At 38.9% G+C, this 23,230-nt stretch overlaps 1 pseudogene; it reads right to left on the bottom strand.

Moving 5' to 3' along the window:
* Positions 1 to 16,959: 16,959 nt before the first annotated feature.
* On the bottom strand, positions 16,960 to 18,033 carry LOC124233490 (glyceraldehyde-3-phosphate dehydrogenase-like; annotated as a pseudogene).
* Between the last annotated feature and the right edge of the window lie 5,197 nt (positions 18,034 to 23,230).

Below are 23,230 nucleotides of genomic sequence, written 5' to 3' on the forward strand. Positions count from 1 at the left end.
ATAACAAGTTTCGGTTGTTGCTGTTTCACAAGACATCTTCCAAGAAGAGGTATGAAACTAACTGCATCTCAGAATTGTCTACTGGGGAGAGGAGAAGAGAAGAATTTATCCTCTTATTCTCTAGATCTTCTCATCTCCTCTCTCTCATTTATCAGTTTACACAGTGGGCTCTTAACTCCCCAGCCCTTCTAGGTTGTGTTACCTACTCCCTCCAGGCAGCCACTGGAGAAGCCAGATTCCCTGACAGCAGCAGCGGCACTCACAGCACAAACCACAGAACGCAGGAAAACGCCCGGGCTCTCCCATCTCCCTGCAGCACGTAGCCTCACCGGCTCAGGTGTGTGGACCTGTGCACATGTGTGGGCAGCAGGTGGGTTCCCATTTGAGCCCCAGTGGTGGAAAGGAATCCCAAGGACAGGAGGCAGGGGGCACTGTTGTGAGGCATGAGGTGGGGTACCCTCAGGTTGTGCCATAAGGAATTTGGGAGACCAGGAGGCAGTTGCTGCGGTGAACCCAAGTGGCCAAGCAGGCAGAACACACAGTGATCTATCTGGCCATGGCCATAAAGGCAGAGATGGTGTCCAATGAGCCTTTATCCTATGAACATCGAAAGCTCCCTTTTAGGCTTACCTAAATCTGGTTGGGCCAGGTGGTCCTCCTGGGGAGTCGTAGTGGCATTGGTCAGGAACCAGGGCTGAGGAAATCTGGAGAAGTACATAAACTGGGTCTGGTGCACTCCCTTTTCACTTCATCCTTCAAAACCTGCTCTTTCCTTCACATTCATGTTGTATATGAACTCTGAGATAATTAAAAGATTAGACACAGCCTTTAAACAAACTCCTTAGCTGCACCAGATGATTTGGTCAAATCAAGCACTCTTAACACTAGATACTACAGAAAAGGGAAAAGTGCAGTGGATGACAAAAGATATGGCATCAACGCTCTCTTACCTTTTTTCTCTCATCTCTGGTCCCGGAAAAGACAATCTTGTGGACCAGGCATCTTTCTCTTGGGATGGTTGAAGTCGTACTTTCTAGAACACACTTTGGTTGCACCAGGCATCTTGCCCCCTTTTGGGAGAGAGAGAGTGTCAAAAAACTTGAGATGGGCAATCCTATCTGCATAGCTACAGTTCGCTAACTTCGGTAACCCATTTTTAGAGACCCTGAACCTCCTTACTAGAGAGCTGTGGCAGGACTCCTTTTGTTAGGAAGCAGACTCACAGAGAGTGCCTGGTGCGGGCTCAACCACTGTCCATTGCATCACAGGGCAGAACTTGTGAGATTATTGACTTTGAGTCAATGTATAGGATCCAAGAGACAATAGATAGTTGGCTTTATATTACTTGGAACTTGTAGGCAGGTTGAGATTGGAAACTCTATTTGATATGCATGCATCTCAAACTCAGGCTCTACAGTGATATTTTGTTCGGGAGGCAGCCTCCCTGTGTTCCTTTCTTACCAGCCCCTATCCTGTCTCCCATGAAATGTGTAAAGGCTGGGGATTAGAGCTGAGAGTTTACCTTTGTCTTGATTGTCCATCACACACATATCTTGAATCTGTTTATCTTTTCTCTACCCTGTGAGTTACTTAAGCAATGTCCGCCCTTGCTTTCTTCCCCTTTGTCAGGTATTTTCAAACAGAAGGGCTATTGCATTCTCAACACTTTTTCTGAGCCATGCTGTGGGACTCAGATGACATGCAGATTAGGGCTTCACCTAATGCTGACATGACTATTAGTACATTATCACACAAGAGTTTTAGTTGTTTGTCATCTGCCGGGTGGTTTTCCAGCACGGATGCACAAGTTTCTTGGCTGATCCCATTGGCTGTTGCCAGATCTCCCAGGCACATTGTCTTCACAGACAGCTGCAGACCAGCTTTGTTTTTGGTGATGAGATAACCTTCTTACACAAAAGCATCCCAAGCCGGCAATCTATTTTTTCCCACACAGGGCTCCATTTTACAACCCTCCTTCAGTTTGAATTGATCAATAGTTACCTGTCATAGTCTTAGCAACATAAGTTTGCCTGTGTAACCCATGCACTGTCACAGGCTACTCTGATTTTCTTCTTTCTTGTTTGTGGATAGGATAGAAATCAAAGAGGAGGCCCTGAGTTCAATGCTGTCCACCATCTTGGGTGGTTCCCAAAGAGTTATGGGTGAGTGCTTAGATTAAAATATCTAGGGATCATTCAAGGTAAAATCTGGAGTAACACTCACAGCTTGTTCCACACAGGACCCTCATGGTGACCAGGGATAGGCATGCTATTCGTATTTCAGGGGGAACTATAGTTACTTCAGGGTAAACAAGCCAGTTCTTTCCCAGCAAGAGTTTAGCCGTAAGTTCATACATCTTTAAACATCTTTAAACTTGAAGTGGCTTTGTTTCAGCTTTTACTCCTCCGCCTGCCCAGTTCCGTTTGAGCTGTCCTTCTGCCTTATTGTATTTAGCAAAAATCTCATCATAGGACAGGTGATTATGGGAGCATGTCTCCACTGGAGTGTACACTGTACTAACAGTCTAGAAAATAACTAAACAAAAAAACACACTGCTCTATCTTTTCTAATATTGTTTTGGATTTTTCTGAAATAGCTCATTCCCAACAACATATGAATTATTTTATAAAGCAATTGGATAGAAATAGTTTGAATCACATTCTTGAAATTAAACCTTTCTTCTTGACATCTAGTAGATTCTCAGAATGCTCCTAACAAGGCTCTCTGAGAAGCAGCTTTCGGAACCAATGGGGTGTCTTGAACACAGAAATCTGCCCAGGACTGAAATGGCATTAGGGCAACAAGAAAGATATATTTAGGAAAATCTTCAAAAGCTGTTTTTTGAAGTAGATGTGCCTGAAGTCTGTTAGATGCTACAGACCTCAAAATATTAAAGGATCCAAGCATGATATTCTATGGTTTTTATAATTTCATTTGATTTCTAGAGCATTTATTTCTCTTAGACAAATTGAGAATGTGAATAGGAAAGAGCCATCAATGGGCCAATTATTGGTGGGTCTGAAATTCCCTGTGCAAATGTGGAGATTAGTTGAAAAAAAGAAGGTGAAGATTTATGTATTTTATTTTTAACGACTTCTGTCATGTTGGAATTATTTAGTCTTTCTTGCATACAATTTATGGTTTGAAGAGTGCATCTGTTAATATAGAACATATTTCCTGACTTTATTACTGGGCTATATATTTTCTTGTCTGCGTACTGTAGGCAACCTTTGTCATTTTTATGTCCTTTCTTGAGCAAAATCTTCAACAAGCATAAAGAAGTGACTCAGTTTTATATTTTTGTTCTCAAGATTGTACATATTCTCTTATCTTATCTAATGTCTATATGGTTAATGTCTACAAGGTCCTAAATCATAAATTTTATAATCTCTTGAACAATTGAGTGCTTTATCTTCTGATATGCTAGGATTAAACTCTGGGTATTATCTTATCCAGTCAAAAGCCCTCTTGCTATTCTGTGATGCAAACGTGAAGCAAGTATATTGATCTTACCTGACAAGTCTAGATGTTGGTTCAGATACTAATGGATAGGAATACAATCCTTTTCTAGAAGGGTTTATTCTTTCTCCCTATGAAATAATGAATTTGCCACAGTATTACGGAAACGCAGTTTATTTCCTGAAACAGTGCTCCAATTTCACTGTAGTTATCTGTTACAGTTTATCTAGATTTGCTAATCAGGAATAAAAATTTGTGCTTGAATATCCTTTTTTCTTTTTTGCTGAGGAAGATTTGCCTTGAGCTAACGTCTGTACCAATCCTCTTCTATTTTTTTTATGTGTGGGACAACTCCACAGCATGGCTGGTGAGTGGAGTAGGTCTGAGCTTGGGATTTGAACCTGCAAACCCAGGCCACTGAAGTGGAACATGCAGAAGTTTAACCACTCAGCCACAGGACAGGGCCCTGAATATCTCTATGGAATTTTGAGTCATCAATTCTGTATACTTCAGTTGGAATAAAACCTTTTTTTGGAGTAGGAATCATAAAATGGTATCTAGGATTGATTAAATGCATTCTACATTATTGTATTGTTTAATCTGCTGCACTGTTTCTGGAGTAAGTGTGGTAGGATATAGCACAGGAACAATTTTAATAGCATTAGGGGTTTGAATGGAACACAAACAATGTTTGCTGTTTGAGGCTGAGGGGAGTCAAACAGAATCTGTGGCTAAATGGAGTAACTTTGCTTTTGGTTTAATGTTTTGGAACATCCTAACTTCCTAGAGGTTTATGAAGAGATGTCTAGGCAGCACTCACTCTATGGCATCATGTGGACAGAGAGGGAGGATATACGCATGCATGAATGGTGAGATTCTTACATTAAGGAGACATTTCATCTGCAACCAAAATGCTCTCCCCTTGGGAGGAGGATGATGTGCAGAGTGATTTCCCAGCTCCGGCAATGCTGCACAGCAGTCTGCAGCAGGAACCAAGGGGTATAATAAGCAAATAATGCAAATTACTGCAAACCAAATAAATTCTACCATTGCCCATGATTAGTAGAGGACTCAGCTCATTTTGCAGAAGGCTCTGTAGATTAAATTCCAGCTCAGTAATGTACAGCTTGATCAGTAAAGTTTGTAAGTGGCTTTACAGATGAGGGATGCCATTCAATAGTAAAGATGCACTTCAGTTGCTTAAGCATTTAAAAACCTCCACAGCTGATATGTGCTGCAGCCCAGAAGCAGGTGCCCGGATCTGTTCCAAGTTAAATGGAATCAGCGGAGTATTCATATTCACTAAGGGTACAGTCTAAAAGGACAGTAAATGATATATAGTGAGCATCTTATTTATTAAATTCTGCAAGTCAATTAGCAAAGTAGGCAACCATATGACAGGTACAATGTGAGACTAAATGAACAAATTGAGCTTTATCAGAAATAATGATGACAATAAGATATCCAGGATATCTAAAATTTACCCTAACAGTCGTCTTTCTCTTGGGGGTATATTCATAAGGAAAAAAGGCATTTGGATGAAAGCGCCCCATTATTGTTGGCTGGGCTTGGGTCCTCAACCACAGCATAGAGAACTCTAGTAAGCTGATCTGTGGCCATGTTTTCTTCCTCAACAAAAGCAGCTTCATTTCAAAAAAGGCTATAGGTGAGTAAAGCCTGCTCACTTACAAATTCCCCACAAGTGATTTTCAGACTTTACTATTGAACTATATATAGAAAGAAATCAGATGGATAGGGAAGAGGGAGAGAGAAATGTGGAAGAGAGAGAGAGACAGAGGGAGAGAGAGAGAGACAGAGAAAGAGAGAGATTGGAATGGTTTCAGGTCTCTGCCAATTTGGGCGGGCTTCACCTTTACTGCTTTGGCTCTGTTGACTAGAGAGAGGCAGAAGGAAGCAGCTGGAGTAGCCAGCATATCACTCCAATTGCAGAAAGCATCACCCACACGTGCCACCCTTTTAATACACAGCCTCCCTACCCTCTCACAAATGTGTGAAATGTGTATCTGGAGATAGGACCAAACAGATTTTGCCTCCCAGCCCTAGCCTCTCCTCTGAACTACTGATTGGCATATCAAGCTACCTACAACAGTCACGCTTGCAGGTTTCACAAATTCTCAAATATAACAAGTATGAAGACTCTTGAGTTTTTCCACTAACTGTATTCTCATCCCTTTCCCATCTCCTACCCCAATAGTATTTTTTTCTTTGAGAAATGTGCTCCCATCATCCTCTCAGTAAACAAACCAGAAATCTAAGTGCTGTCCTTGATTTCTCCCTTTCCCTCATACCTCACATCCAATCTATCAATTCAGCCTTTCAATTCTCCCTCTCAGATATGTCTCCAACCTGACCATCTGTCTTAAACTTTGGTAACATCCCTTCATCCAGGCCCAAACCCTCTCTCCCTGGGACTAGTGCCTGCATCTCCTCTTGGTCCCTTCAAATCTGTTCTACACGCAGCAGCCGGATTGCTGCTTCTAACAATTGTGGTGTTCTGCTGGACTCAGAATCATGCCCAAATGTCTTGTCATAGCCTAAAGAGCACTGTATAACAAATCCTGGCCTGCCTGAGCCCTCTCCCTCTTGCTCACTGTGCTCCTGACATTCTGGGCTGCATTTCCTTCTTCACTTATGCCGAGTTCTTCCCAGGCTTGGGGTCTTTGTCCATATTTTTCTCTGCCTGGACCACTCTTCCTCGTGCATCCGTCATGACTGACTCCATTGAATCCTTCTGGACTCAATTTACACATTACTTTTCAGAGAGGTCATCACCATTCTATCTGAAATAGGTCCTCAATTTCCATTCTCATTCTGCTTATTTTCTCAGCATCTTGTTTGTCCCCCCTCTTTTCTAGCCCTTATCACAACTAATCATTATTTACTTACTACTCTATTAAATCATGGGTCATATTTTCTGGAAATAATAAACCATTGTGGGATATTTGGTGACTTGCTTCTAACTACAGGCAATATTGTCCTGTTAATGCACAGTCTTGCCTCATCAGCTGTCGAAATACCACACAGTAGGTCTAGTTTTTGACCAGCAGTTTTGGTGAAACCATCTTGCACCAATCCCTCCTTATTCCATTAGCCAATACAGACTCTCAGATATCCATTAGAATATAAACTTAAACTAAAGTGCTGAAGGTTTACTATATAATATACAATAAGATGCTAAAGTTTTGTTATTTAATAGACCATAAATAAAGTACAGTTTGCAAGGGATGTGATTAGAGAATGAGCCTCAATTAGATTCCATCTTATCACACATGTGAGCGACGTGTACCATCCATTGGAAGTACTGGAACAAATGAGTAAAGACCAAATGACTAAGAAAACTATCAGAAATTAAATTCTATTTTGTGCATGTCGAAGAGTAATGTTTCTTTCATCAGACTACATTCCTGGAAAAGAATCGATTATTGTGTTCAGTCTTTGCAGAGTGGTTGGGTTTCCATAACTAGTCATTACTGCCTTCATTTATAATGATCACACACTAAAAGACTGCATATTCACTGCATTGCCTTTTGAATACTTCTACACAAAGAATCTAAGATTGAATGGTACAAACTAGAGACAGCAGACACAAATAGGGATTAGAAAAATGTTAACCTTAAAAGTACATGCCTAGTTTAAAATTTCATGTAATTTCCTTCCTTCCTTCCTTCCTTCCTTCCTTCCTCTCTGTTATGGTTTTGGAGGGGAGAAGTCACTGGGAAGAGCAACCATAGTCTATGAAGTGGTTTCCACTGTTCTTTTTTCTTATTGTTTTGATCTATGTGTTGACCTTTAAAGTAGTTTACTATGGATGGCCATGGTTATGGTGTTTTCCAGACTTTCATATTTATTTATTACCTTACTAGAGTTTTAAAGAAAAAAACTATGGTAAAAAAATAATTATAGGTGGACTGAAGACTTTTAAGACAGAATAAAGGAAAATTTTAATGCCATAACATCAAGCATGAAAAACAATATTCATTTGATTTTAAAAAATTGATTTCATTCATTTATTCATCCAAAAATAATTATTCAACAACTCCTGAGTGCCAGGCACTGTATTAGACAATGGGTATATAACAATTAATAAAATAAAATTTCTCCCTAATAAAATATGGTTTCTATAGACACAAGACATAAAATAGGCATACAAACATGTCAGGGGTGATAAGTGCTATAAAAACAATGAACAATTAAATAACAAAGCAAGGTAGGATAAGGAAAATATACCAGAGGAGTGTGCATTGGTGTGTGTGTAATGGTATTTTTAGAGAAAATGATGACATTGGAATGGGGATTTGAAGGAGGTAAGAGAGTAAGCCCTATGACTGTCTTGGTCAAAAAATGCCAAGAAGAGAGGGGGAAAGAGTGAGCAAAGGCTCTGGGGCACCGTTAGGAAGCCAGAACTGAGAGAGAGGATCAGCAGAGGGATAATTGGTGCCATGAGGCGGGAGATGAGGTCAAAGTAACAGTGGAGGTCTAGACCTTGTAGGATTTTGTAGGCATGGCAAAGACTTTTGATGAAATTTAGCAGTTTATGAGAAGCCATTGAAAGGCTTTGAGGACAATGGTCGCATTCTATAATGCTAAATGATCTATATCTAAGAACCGCACATACATACGCACACACACACATTTTCATCATAAATGGGAGTATGACAATCAATTTGCTAGAGTCAAAAATTTTAAACATAGGTTAAAAAACACCAAGAAGAGTGTACTATTTATTAAGGATCTCTCCCTAAAATCTTTGGACTCAATATATCATTTAACAAACTTATCTGTCACAGTGTGTCATACGCTGGTGCTAGAGGTGGAGGATATTAAAATTATCCTTCTCATAGGATAGTCATGACTTTATTGGAGTGATATTTTTAATGATGTAGTAGAATGAGATTTTAGAAACATATTCCAATTACTAAAAGAACTTATTTATTGATAAGAAGAATAGAAAAATTTTCCTTTTGCGTTTTGGAAGCTACGTATTAAGATACTGGTGATGAAAGTACATGTTAGATTGAAGTCAGAATGACTTTTTATGAGGGGCACCTTTGTGGACCTGTTTGCTATTTGGTGTAATGTCAAGTACTTATAATTGCTTATTTCATACATTTAAAACCACATTTTTAAGACTTATTAAACCTACATACATTTGCAAGTTGCCTAATTAAGTGATTCATTATTCTGCAAGGATTCCTTTCTATTGTTTTTAATTGATGCATTATTTTCTCTCCAAAAACAATTTCTTATTTATCTATAAGAAAGAAGTCTACTTTAGATGTGACTGTACGCTAACACATAACTGCTTCAACAGGAGAAAAGAAAGAGAGAAGTCAAATCAGTTTTGATGGCTTTGCCTGTTAAGTACTATAATCAATTCAAGACTGAGGATTGAGAGTGGCGATCAGAAATTATGTGGACTTTTAGCAGAATTCTATTTCACCGACACAATCCAGCAGGCTGAGGAATGGAGAAAATTCATGATAACTAATTGCTGCTATATCAGTTTTAATATCCACCCTCATTTTGAGAACTTGATATATCCCAACTCTCAAGGGTATGCTTATAATTATGCTTTTGAGGTCTTCAAGTGCTTTATCACAGAAAGACACTTGAACTCCAGTGTAAGAGGGTTAATTATTTAGAATATCCTTGAAAACATTCTCTGGTATGAGTGGATTACATGAAGACACCTTGGAGCGACTACACAAGTCCCAAGAAAGATAAATGAAAAAATCAATGATTTGTCTATGCTGAGTCTCAGAGGACTGCTTTAGAATATTAATGATATTAGCTACTAACCCTGTTTTCAGAAACTGTTTAAAACTGTTATTTCTCCCTCTAATAATGCATGCCTCTGGAGGACTGTGCTTAAATTTAGCTAAGGTTTTCAATTTCCTGACTTCCATTATGGGATTAATCTGTATAAATTATTTGATGATGAATAAACATGGCTGGCTTGCCATGTGTGTCTCTCTGTGGTCTTCAGTGTATATTTTTAGTGTGTAATTTCATGATTATAAGGCCTTTAAAGAATTATAACAGGGGGTTGTTGTTATTCTGAACTACTATGAGAGCACTTTTGGGTTTAGGCTATCCTCCATGTTTAAAAGTCTCATGAGAGAAAAAATTTATCTAATTCTATAAACATAAATTGGGAGGGAATTTGAAGTTTCGGTAGTCTACTTCTTGTCCACACATTTGATATCCAAGGAATTTTTATGGACCGGATGTCCCCGGGCTAAGGAAATGCATTGTTAAATGCTTATTTACATTTTCCCTCTCTTTAAATATAGGCTTACTTTCTTCATTAAAGATGAGAAATTTCCCCCCAAATACGAAATTTCCTTTTTTATTTGCTGTGATGACACTGAAGCCTACTATTTCCCTCATCATCTAGCCTAGGTTTTAATTCCTCTTTCTCCTCAAAGTTATCAATGGACCAAACAAAAGTCTTCCTCTCTCGCTTCCAGGACCCCTTCTCCGTGGAGTTGTGGTTCTCCCCAGCATCGCCAGTTTGGCAGCAATTGCACCTCTCCGCTGAACTTGGCTCAGTGAAGGTAGCAGATTGAGTGACACAACTATTATTGTATTTAAAAAATCTTTTTTGGGGGAAACTCCTTTAGTTTAGGCATAAGGAGAAAGTTATTAGGACAGTACTGACGTGTCTCATGGAATCCTAGGTGATTTGAACAGCCAGGGAGAAATGAGATCTCTGAAGCAGAATTTGTGGACCCTTCCTATATACAGTGGTATTAATATGCTCTTGCTCCACTGACTCCTAGAGTCTGCGACTGTTGGTAAAAACTACAAATTCCTGGGAGAGAGAATTTGATGGGTTAGCTTGGGACCTGGTGGTCACCCCTGGTCAATTCTCTGTGGCTACACATGGGGTCCCTTATTAGATGTGTTAGAGACCCACCCCTGGGGGTCACATGCACTTTCCTGAGAAGAGGAAAATGACAGTGAGTCAGGCAGCCAGCCTAGGAGTGCCCACTACCTCTCTCAGGCCTCTCTGCCCTTGTTAAAGAACCCGGAATGCCTCAGCCCTGAAATCCTCACCCTGAGTAGAGGCACACACTGCATCTCACGATAGACACTTTCCTATTTTTCATGCTCTGCTATCCTGTATGATCACTGATACAGTTAGAGTAGGGAAGGGTTTCCTGGAATCTAAGCATATGCCACAAAAGGTGACTTCTTCTCTCCCAATGTTGTTCTGGTCTTAGTTTTTTCCTTCTTCCTAGTACATAATCACTTTTGCTTCTTCTGTTTAATTAATTAACGAATTAGTTACACAGATGTTCATTGAACATATGCTGAATATTGGGCTAGGAGGTGGCGAGGTCCATTTTGGAAGTACTAATGATGTCCAGTACAAAGTACCTTTCTCCTTTGTTTGTTTAATCCATTCCTTTTTTGCTCTTTCCATAAGATATCAAATGTTAATTAAACTCCAACAGTGCTTTGCATTTTACCCAGACTTCAGGTATATCATCTTACCTACTCCTCTGGGATAAGTAGACCAGATATTGTTATTCTCGTGGAGAAAAGGAAACTGAAGCCTTGGGAAGTTAAATGCTTTACTCAGGTTTTCACAGCTACTACGTGGCAGATCTAGGATTCAAGTGAGTGTCTGACAGTGGACCCAGCAGTAATTTCATATTGGAGATTGTGATTTTACTGTTCTCTTCTCCACTATTGAAAGATCCACTAGCATCAGTACTTTCAGGATACGGGAAAGTCAAAAGAAGGATGACAATACATTTTTGCTAAGTGCGTTCTATACCTACAAGTCTAAAAACTCTGTCCTGGAACTATTTAGAAAATTGATAATATGTAGTTACTCATTTGGTTGTGTACCAAAATACTGTCTTAATCTAACAAAAACCCACTAGATTTCCCTTAGCTAAATAATTTTAATAAAAAAATAAATACGTGTTAATCTCACTCTATGTTTTGTGATGATTAGATAATCTCTAGTCTTGTTTAGAGATGAAGTGATAGATATAAAACCAGTATCCAATGACACCAGAAAAGATTTTTATCCACAAATTTGCTGGTGATGAACAATAATTACTTACACCAATTACCGAGTTCTTAAATCACTGGATTCCACTAAATACTTACAACCAAAACATGATTGCTGATAGTGTTTAGTCAAAGGAAGAGTACACCCATAAATATAAAAAGTTAATTTTTCCACAAAAATATTTAAGTGGTTATCATGGAGAAGGGTGACAAAATAATTTTTTGAACAAAAGCATCTGAGTCAGTGTCTGTGTAAATGTTAGCAAGTGACATTTGAATCAGCAACATTTATTAAATATCTGCTATGTGACTGATGTGATGTTATACAAATGGAAAGTTAACAATGAATGAACAAAATAAACAGAAATAAAATGTCAGAAAGTTTCCTTTAAAAACTCTGGAACCTTGATTTCATGAATCATGAATTGAAGGGCTTATTTATATATGTATATATATAATATTTTATATATATATATAAAATAAATTTTTGGTGAGGAAGATTGGCCCTGAGTTAACATGTGTTGCCAACCTTCCTCTTTTTGCTTGAAGAAGATTGTCCCTGAGCTAAAATGTGTGTCAATCTTCCTCTGTTTTGTATGTGGGACGCTGCCACAGCGTGTGTGGTGTGAGTGGTGTGTAAGTCCGTCCCCGGAATCCGAACCCGTGAACCCCAGCCCACCAAAGTGGAGTGTGTGAACCCAACCACTACAACACTTGGCCTGCCCCTTATTTATGTTTTTTTATAACTTTCCTTCAAAGTTCCACTTACGATTTGTGACATCTCAGTCACTTTTGTAATTTGAAAATAGTTGTAGAAAACTTGTCTTTGGGGTCTATTTTTAAAAACTTGTTCCTGATTCTACACTATGAACATATTGAAGGCTTTGTGAGAACAATATATCATGAGAACATTTCCATCGCCACTTCATGTACCTCCTGCTCCTTTCTTCTCTTCCCCTATGTTTCTACTCACTCTCAGTCTTGACGCTGTACTTCAACACTGTTGGCATTAGCAAGTCTGAGACATTCGAAATTCATTCATTCATTTATTCAGACTGATATTTTAAAGAATCCACTGTGTATCAGACATGGTCAGTGGTGAGGCTGAGGCAGTTGTTGAAGATAGAGAAGAGGGTGAGACTTTAGTAAGTTATTGGCAGTGAGAACGGAGAGAAGTTGTTCGAGTTGAGCTATTTGGGAGATATAATTACCCTTTCTCAGTAATTGGTGGATGCCAGGAGGTGTCTCTTTCCCAAAGTTTGGCCAGTGAATTGAATATATTGAATGTAGTTTCTCAAGCAATTTTTGTTCCAAAAGTCTGAATTGATTTCTAATAAAAGCATTCTAAGAAACTTCACTAGTACTCATGTTCCAAGCAGCCTTTCCAAGGTAAACACATTTCAAAGATGCATTGAGTTTTCCTGAGGTTAATTTTTGCATCACTATGAGATTTATACAAAATATCTTCAACATAAAACTTTAAAATACACTTACAAGAAAGCAAAACAGACTTGTCAACACCTAAATAGATTGTCAAAATAAATCTGTATAATGTCAGATAAAAGTTACAGACATTGAATAAAAAATTTCAACATGTGTTTTAAGGTTCCATTTTTAAAAACCTGAAACAAACGTCTTTTCACGGCTTTCTCTTGCCAGCAGATGTTATTACTGAGGATGGATAATTTCACCAGGAGGTGCATGACTGCCACCTGAATTAGGAGGGTTCACATCACCACAGATGTTCCTCAGACGGGCAGATGGGGACTTCATGGACGATTTGCCCTTCTTCCCAGGAGCAAGTGTCAATCTGGAGGAGATTCGAAAACCTGCCATTTGGTACTAGGTCAAAACGCTCACTGGATCTGGATCTGTATTCCATTGGCTCTCTCGATGTAGGAACTTTTATCTTGAACTAACCATGTAAACGAAAGCCTCACCCTGAGACTAGATGGCGGTCTCACAGTACTTTGGATTTAAGCTTGTCTACTTCTCTCGTTTTCTTCCCTTCCATAAAAGGACTGCATCCCTTCGCTGTTTTTTTAAATGAAATATTTCAGACATGCCGAATATCTAGAGAATAATCTAGTCCATACTTAGGAATGCACCATCCAGTTTGCAACTAAAACTTGAAAAGTTCAGAAAAGCTCTGTGTGCCCCTTTCCCATCATGGTTCTCTCTACATCCATCAGAGGTAATCTCTATTTTGAAGTTTGTGTTTTCTGTTCCCATGAGGTGGGAAGCCACCTTAACATGGCCTGATGAGCCGTGCCATGTCCGCACTCAGGATTTGAACCAGCGAAACCCTGGGCCACTGAAGCGGAGCGTGTGACTTAACCTCTAGGCCACGGGGCCGATCCCCCTTTTTTTTTTTTTAATTATTTAGTTAACTAGATATGAAGTTGTTGCTGTGGACAATTCATTTTGTTAAATTCTCCTTGTCTCCTAATTTTGACTAATTCAAGCGGAATCATTAATGTAAGCAATCTTGAAGTACAGCTTTCAGGCAGAATTTTGTTTCTGAGCTTCGTCTACGGTGTATGTTTGGGTCTAGAGAAATAGTTTTCACTGTTGTAGGGTATTCCTTCATGTAGACATGTCACGATTTCTTTATTTATTCTTCTTGGAATGGGTTATTTAAAAAGATGCTGCTCTAAATATTTTTGCAATGATTGAGTGCAAATGCTGGTCTGAACATTTTATACACGTGCTAGAGAGTCTCAGAGAAGTTACCAAGCAGTGGATTTGTTGATCCATAGAATCTGTGCATTTTTAGCTTTACAGAATATTGCGAAATTGCTTTCCAATGTAATTGCACCAGTTTATACTCCCAAAAAGCAGTACACAAATGTTCCCACTGTTCCACTAGATATTGTCAGGTTTCTTAATTCTTAATGTGAAATGGTGTTTTATTGTGACTTTAAGTTGCATTTCCCTGTGGTTGAACATTTGTTTCCTATGTTTATTGGCCATTTGGATTTGTTTCTTGAATTATTTGTTTGTATATTATGTCTTCTCATAGGTTGGTCTTTTATTGATTTGGTAATATTCTTTATATATGATAGACTCTAATCTTATGCCATTTTAAAGATTTTATTTTTTATTTTTCCTTTTTCTCCCCAAAGCCCCCTGGTACACAGTTGTGTATTTTTAGTTGTGGGTCCTAGTTGTGGCATGTGGGATGCTGCTTAGCATGGCTTGATGAGCAGTGCCATGTCCATGCCCAGGATCCAAACCTGTGAAACCCTGGGCTATGGCAGCGGAGTGTTCAAACTTAACCACTTGGCCATGGGGTCAGCCCCCATTTTTTTTTTTTTTTAAGATTTTATTATCTTATGCCATTTTAAAATTCTTTTCAAGTATTTTCTCTCAGTCTATGGTGTCTCTTTTCATTTCTAATGAAATCTTTTGATGAACAAACATTTAAATTTTGAATATATTCAAATTTAATAATCAATATTCATTATTTATTCTTTTTTGTGTCTTTTTAAAAATTCCTTGAGATCATAAAATTATTCACCTATACTTTCTTCTAATCATTTAAAATATTTGCTTTTTATCTTTTATCCCTTAATCTACCTGAAATTTTGCAGACATTCATTTTTATTTTTTTATTTTGTTTCCTTTCATTTTAGCTTATTTTTTTCCATGTAGATAATCTATCATTTATTGAATGATCTATTCTTTTATGAGTAATCTGCAATGCCACCTCTGAAATTTATAAAATTTTCATATATTACTAAGCCTATTTCTGGGTTCTATTGATCTATTTGTCTACTGCCATGACACATTATCTTAACTGTTACAGCTTCATAAAAGGACTTGATTTTTTTTTATAGGACAAGAACCTACCATTCTCCCTGCTACTATCACCACCTGTTTTTACTCCTTCAAAATTTACTTGGCTCTTCTTGCCCTTTTTTCATATAAAAATTTCAAATTAGTTTAGTAATTTCGATGAAAGACCATCTTGGAATTTTGATTGAGTTTACATGATAACTCTGGGTTAATTTGGAGTGTTGGCATCCTTTGATATCAGATCTTATTCTTCATGGATATGGTATATATCTCTATTTATTTAGGTTTTTTTAATTGTCTTTTTTTTTTTGAGAAACATTAGCAGTGAGATAATATCTGCTGCCAATCCTCCTCTTTTTGCTGAGGAAGACTGGCCCTGAGCTAACATCTTCCTCTACTTTATGTATGGGATGCCTGCCACAGCATGGCTTGATAAGCAGTGCAAAGGTCCGCACCTGGGATCCGAACTGGTGAACCCTGGGCTGCTGAATCAAAATGTGCAAAATTAACAATTGTGCCACCAGGCTGGCCCCTTAGTTGTCTTTTAATATATTTTAATAATTTTCTCCATGAAGACCACGCACTTAAAAAAAAAAAACTTGGGGGGGGGGGCAGCCCTGGTGGCTTAGTGGTTAAGTTCAGCATGCTCAGCTTTGGCAGCCTGGGTTTGGTTCCCAGGTGTGGACCTACACTGCTCTGTTAGCAGCCATGCTGTACTGGCAGCCCATATACTAAAAGATGGAGGAAGATTGGCATAGATGTTAGCTCAGGGTGAATCTTCCTCAGCAAAAAAAAAGTTATATATATATATATATACATATATATATATATGTATGTATATACTTTTTCTAGGTACTCTATTACTTTTTTGTTGCTATTGTGAATGTTTTTTTTTAAAATTACATTTTCTGTTTGTTGCTGGTAATAGGAATATAATTGACTTTTGTATATTTATCTTATATCTGACAAACTTGCTTAACTCATTAATTTTAATAATTTGCAGATTTTTCTAACATTTCCTGTAGAAGCCATCATTACCTTCAAATAATGACAATTTTGTTTTTCGTTTTTAATCATTATACTTTTAAATTATTTTACTTTTTTTTTTTTTACCAGGTGTACTAGTACAACTCCTGCACAATAATACTAAATAATCAATGACAGTGGGCCCCCTAGTCTTTTCTTCTCCCTGATTTTAAGTGAAATATCTTTAAAGTTTATCATTCACTATGAGTTTTTCTTTGTGTAATTGGGAGATGTCTTTCTTCAGGTTGACGAAATGTCCTTCTCTTCATAGTTTACTGAGACATTTATTTATTTACTTTGTGTGAATGGGTGTTTAATTCTACAGAAAGCTTTGTCTACATCTATTGAGGTTGTAACCATTGAAGAGAGAGAGCAGGACTAATGGGATGTGAACAGAAGACAGCTTTCGTCTCATCTCTCCCCACTCACTTCATATATGTTTTTTTTTTTTTTTTGGCTGGGTACAGTGTACTTTATTGATGGTACATGACAAGGTAGGGCTCCCCAAGCCCCTCCCCTTCTTCAGGGGGTCTGAGATGGAAACTGTGGAGGTCAGGAGACTCTCAATATGTTAGGGGGTCAAGTTGGGGCAAGCATTCCCAGCAGCTGAGGGCCTTTCTCCTTCTCTTGCTGGGTGATTGGTGGTCCAGGGGGCTCTTACTCCTTGGAGGCCATGTGGGCCATAAGGTCCACCACCCTATTGCTGTAGCCAAATTCATTGTCATACCAGGAAATGAGCTTGACAAAGTGGTCGTTGAGGGCAATGCCAGCCCCAGCATCGAAAGTGGAAGAGTGGGTGTCACTGTTAAAATCGCAGGAGACAACCTGGTCCTCAGTGTAGCCCAGGATGCCCTTGAGGGGGCCCTCCGATGCCTGCTTCACCACCTTCTTGATCTCATCGTATTTGGCAGCTTTCTCCAGGCAGCAGGTCAGATCCACGACTGACACGTTAGGGGTGGGGACACGGAAGGCCATGCCAGTGAGCTTCCCATTCAGCTCAGGGATGACCTTGCCCACAGCCTTGGCAGCACCAGTAGAAGCAGGGATGATGTTCTGGGCAGCCCCTCGGCCATCGTTCCACAGCTTCCCAGAGGGGCCATCCACGGTCTTCTGGGTGGCAGTGATGGCATGCACTGTGGTCATGAGTCCCTCCACGATGCCAAAGTGGTCATGGATGACCTTGGCCAGGGGGGCCAAGCAATTGGTGGTGCAGGAGGCATTGCTGACAATCTTCAGGGAATTGTCATACTTCTCGTGGTTCACGCCCATCACTAACATTGGGGCATCAGCAGAAGGAGCAGAGATGATGACCCTTTTGGCTCCACCATTCAAGTGAGCCCCAGCCTTCTCCAAGGTAGTGAAGACACCAGTGGACTCCACAACATATTCAGCACCAGCATCGCCCCATTTGATGTTGGTGGGATCTCGCTCCTGGAAGATGGTGATGGCCTTTCCGTTGATGACAAGCTTCCCGTGCTCGGCCTTGACTGTGCCATGGAACTTGCCATGGGTGGAATCACACTGAAACATGTAGACAATGTAGTTGAGTCAAGGAAGGGGTCATTGATGGCGACAATATCCACTTTGCCAGAGTTAAAAGCAGCCCTGGTGACCAGGCGCCCAATACGGCCAAATCCGCTTACTCCGACCTTCACCATCGCGTCGCGGGCACGCGGCTAGCAGTGCTGAAGGGAAGCGGCTGTCTGTCGAACGAGGAGGAGCAGAGAGCCTCACTTCATATATGTTTTGTGCCCTAGTTCTTTTCCTGACCTTGGATCAAACGTAATGTAGATCATGTGGTGTTTCCTGCCACTGCTAGTCTTCAATCTCTACTAAGCCCAGAAATAGTCTTATTTCAGTAGCTAAATTGTCCATGCAGCAGATATCTGAAATCTGAGCTTTCCCAGCCCAGATCCTTTTCCCATGTCCCAGCTTGATTTTGTCCTAGGCCTGGAAGCTTGAAGTGGGACAAGGATCATGGTCAGCTTCTTTCCTCAGAACTTTGCCTCCTCCTCTGCCCACTAGCTATTGTAGACTTCCAGAGTCAGGCCTAGGGGGAGGGGATAGGGGGAAACAGAATAGGTCGAAGTGGCTGGTTTTCTCCTGCTTCAGTGGTAGAAACTTAGGGACTTGGCAGACATTCAAAGCTGCTGTTTTTCTTTCTGGAAAGCATTTCTGAGCTATCCAGAGCCTTTTTTCCTGGGAACCTTCAACCCCAGTTCCTTTGTGAAAGGTTGTATCAACTTCAGTTTCACATTTAAGACTCTGCCTTTCAGTTTCTATGTTTTCAGGAGTTCTTTTGTCTGCTTGTTTCCTTCTCCAGGAAGTTCCACCCACCTCTCATTCAGGCTAACCTCTCTATTCGCTGCTGCCTTGGGTCCATAGCTACAACCTCTTACCTTTATGTTTTTCAGGCATGTTTAAAAAACTGATCCTCTGTAAGTTCCAAACCCCAGGTGCATGTATATCAAGCAGTTTCCTTGTATTTCATCTCTGTTGGCTTGAAGCACCCTCTCCCTGCTTTCCTTGGCAGTTGTCAGGAAGAAGTGCACAGCAGTCCAACGACTGTTTGCAAAGGAATATTCTCTACCAATTTGTTCAACCAGTTGATCAAGACTTTCACTTCCCTGTGTACATCCTCATATTATGTGATGGGCCAAGCGTCACTGAACTAGTTTTCTACCATTTCTTCTGAACGTTCTGCAGTTGGACCAGACTCTTGCTTTAGAATGTGCAGTTATGCAGGACTTACTATTTATTTCTGTCCTTTGTGGTTTCAGCAAAACAGAAAAGTGCTCCATTTTAACATACTCTTATGAGATGGTCCACTAATTTTTCTTCAATCTGTTAAGGTAGTGAAATGCATTAATAAATTTTCTAGTGTCAAACCATTCTTGCATTTCACCTATGTTTATAGGTGATTATTCACAAAATATTATAATCTTTACCTAACTGAACAAAGTCAGCCTAATTGTCACTCCTTTGCAGAGAATCTGTCTCTTCTCTCTGGTTGCTTTAAAATCTTCTTTTTGTCTTTGAAGTTGTGTATTTTCACTATGATTTGTCCAAGTTTGATTTTCCTTTATTCATCCTGTTTGAGAAATATCATGTTTCCTGAATTTGAGGATTTATGTTTTTCATCGATTCAGGGAAATTTTCAGCCATCGTTTATTTCAAATTTGCTTCTTTCCCATCTATTCATTATCTTTTGGAACTCCAATTAAAATATATTCACCCTCAATCTATCCTCCATGTTTCTTTTTTTTTTTTTTTTAAAGATTTTATTTTTTCCTTTTTCTCCCCAAAGCCCCCCGGTACACAGCTGTATATTCTTCGTTGTGGGTCCTTCTAGTTGTGGCATGTGAGACGCTGCCTCAGCATGGTCTGATGAGCAGTGCCATGTCCGCGCCCAGGATTCGAACCAACGAAACACTGGGCCGCCTGCAGCGGAGCATGCGAACTTGACCACTTGGCCACGGGGCCAGCCCCTATCCTCCATGTTTCTTAATCTTCCTTTTATTTCTTTTTCTTCCTAGGTCTTCCAGAATAATTTATTTACATCTATTTTCTTACTTATGAGTAATCTTTTCAGATGTCTTTAACCTGCTATTTCTACATATTCATGGTATTTTTATTTCAATTTTTGTATTATTTATTTTAGTTTAAAATCTGTCTGCTTGTTTCAGACAGGATATTTTCTGAGTTTTGGGATTCAATCTTTCATTCTTTCAAAAATTTAAAACACATTTACGTGTTATTCTAGGTCTTATAATTCCAGTATCTGAAGTCATTGTGCTAAATTTATTATCTGATGGCCTTTGTTCATAGTGGCTTGTTTCCTCATATGCTGTAATTGTATAATTTTGACTTGGGGGCACATATTTGGGGTGTTTTATCAATACTTAACTTGTTAGTCCTATTTTGATTATATACCTATGGAGTGCTAGCAGCTAGGGACAACTTTAAGTTAATTTCTCAGCTAGGAGTTTTCTGAACAATGCTGGTAACATAAATTTGGACCCCAAGCCCTTATGAGGACAGTCCTATGGTTGAGACTTTTCAGAGTGGCCATTTCCTTTTTGCATATCCAGAGCCCAGTCCATTTTTATTTAGTTTGATTGGGTTAGACTTCATTGTGGTAATGAATCCTGAAATTTCATTGACTTAGTACAACAAATGTTTATTTATTGCTCACGCCAAGTCCAATGTGCCTCGGGTTGGGTGTTCTTCTTCACTTGATGACTTAGGGATCCAGGTTCCTTCTGTCTTGCAACAACACCATCTCAATACATGGCTTCTAAAGGTAAGTGTCAGGGGAGATATTTGGACTATCATATTGCTTAGATAGATATCATGTAGCCTTCTTCAACTAGAGTGATTCTTTATTTGTGATCAGTTAATGGAGTTGGAAAATCAAGAAAACCATTAACCTTTTTATACACACATGGTACAAGAACTGTCATTAGTGAAAGAGATTTATTATAAACTACTATTAAATATATATGTAATATTTGGAGCTCAAAATATACATATATATACATTTTATACATATATACATATATGCATTTTATACATATATATACACATATATGTAACATATATGCGTGTATATATACAGAAATATATATTTATTTTTGTGTATATATTATATAGACATATATACATATACATACAGTAATATGCAAAAGACCCAAGATTGTTGAAAATCAACTGTGGGAGCATGAAAATGCTCTAAGAGTAGAATTGGTGTAGAAGCAGAATGCTTCATTTCCTTCACTGATTATTGATTTTCAAATAACATTTTAATTAAAACACCAGATTGAAGTTCTATGATTGGTTGTAGGGTTGGTTCTTCACACAGGTAGCCAAATTATGTCAAAAGACCATGAATGTCTATCCTATAACCCTGTCTCTATTAGTTTGTCTCTGTATCCAATCTATTGCTGAACTCTGCTGCTATTCCTTTATAATGACTATCAGCTCTGCCTCATTATTTCTTTTTCCTACTGTCATACAACGTTAACTGAGACTACACTCCTCTCTGGCTTGGGCAGTGACAATCTCCTCCAGGAATCCATAGCTTTCCAATTCTCCTTTCCACTGCCTCCAAACTATCTTCTCAGTCCATTGCTTTGATCTTCACAGTTCCCATGTTTAAATCCAGCACACCCTAAATTCTGTCATTTCCTCATCTAGATTTTGTTTGTCCTTCAGTATAAAATACATGTTTTCTCAATAAGATTGAAATAAGAATTAGGTGCAAGTAATTTGAGTTTTAAATTCTCAGCTAAAGTAACTACATTCCTCTCCCAGCTGGGTGCCTGAGGGTCACTATAAATATTCAATAAGAAAATGATTACCCTTCGACCTTGTTCTCAACACAGACACACATGAAAATGAGTTAATCTTGTTAATTTGCTGTTTTGTTGTTTAACCTGTGGGGTTACTCAAGGATCACAAGGATTTATGAGCTTGCTTTGCAGAAGGAAAAGAATGCCTTTAAGGAAGTTATGATCACCAGAGAACCAGCCCCCAACTGCCATTGACACCAGAAGTCTGATTTCCCAAGGGCTTATCTGGAGTGAAAGAAACATGAATTTTCCCTTTGTTTCTCTGAAACTCCTCCTCCCAAGCCCCTTAGCTCTATAAAGTTCCCCTGCTTTCTTCTTTCATTAAGGCAGATTTGAGGGAACCTATCCTCCCACTTTCTCATTTTGGCCAGTTTGAATAAAGCTTTCTCCATCTCCAAGTACTGGTGTCTCAGTGATTGGCATATTGTACATTGGGCACCTGAATTTGAGATTAAGAGGTTTGGTGTCACTTGCCATTTAAAAAAAGTAATTCTAAAGGGGAATAGGATCCTGAATCCCTTAGTCAAAGCTTGACTGCAGTGAGTTTAACTTAAAGGATCTGTGGAATCTCTCTGTGCTTTCAATAAATAAATGATTTAATTAGACTAAAAATAGGCCCAGCATGGTTTAATAGAACAGTAGTGAAGGGACTACTTCAACAAGTTCTAGCTTGTTGGAAAATTGCCATTCTTAATTCCATAGATGTTTTAGAAGAATTAGTTTTTCAATAAATAGTTAAAAAGGGAAAAAATGATTTGGCAAGTTAGATACAGCATTTGGTAGATGTTAAAGCCAATAAAAATGTTAGTAAGTTAAATTCAAAATGACCTCTGCCCTTTCATTGCAATATTCTTCAAAAGATCAATTGACATACTTTGCCATAATTTCTGACCATACTCTCGCTCCTTATCTTCTGGAAACTTTGTTTTTCTTTCCAATTACTCTGATGATGTCTCTCTGTTGTTACCAATGAACTAATCATCACATTTAACTTTTTGCCTTCAGTTCATGTCTCTCTTGACTTCTCTGAAACATGGCACTATTGAACATGCTAGCCTTTCTTTGTTCCACTATCTCAGCTCTACATTTACCTGGCTGATCACACACATACACACACACATTCAAAAAGGTGAATATATATTAGACTTTCTTACTCTTCTCATCCTTTAAATGTGAACATTAATCAAGATTTAGTTCTCAGCCTACTCATCTTCCTTTTATATATTCTTCTTAAAAGGGTTTCTTCATCCTCACAGCTTCAAGTAACCTCCATTCCTCTGCCCTTAATTTCAGAGTATCTTGTGCTGTGTTAGAACTAGTTGACTGAACACTGCCTACAGCTCTTTAAATTCTTGGATCTGTAGATTTTTAAACGTTCCATTATGGAAAATCAAAGAAAATCACTAGGTGGAAAATTAATTTTCTGGAATATAGCAGGAGTGACTCTCAAGGCTGGATGTAACGCAGCTGTAGACTTCATGCTTTTCAGTTCAGAGCATCTAAATTCTCTGTAGGTTCTTAAACTCTCCATGATGGCCAATGAGGAA

Source organism: Equus quagga, unplaced genomic scaffold, assembly GCF_021613505.1.
Source record: "Equus quagga isolate Etosha38 unplaced genomic scaffold, UCLA_HA_Equagga_1.0 203_RagTag, whole genome shotgun sequence".
NCBI classification, from domain to species: domain Eukaryota; kingdom Metazoa; phylum Chordata; class Mammalia; order Perissodactyla; family Equidae; genus Equus; species Equus quagga.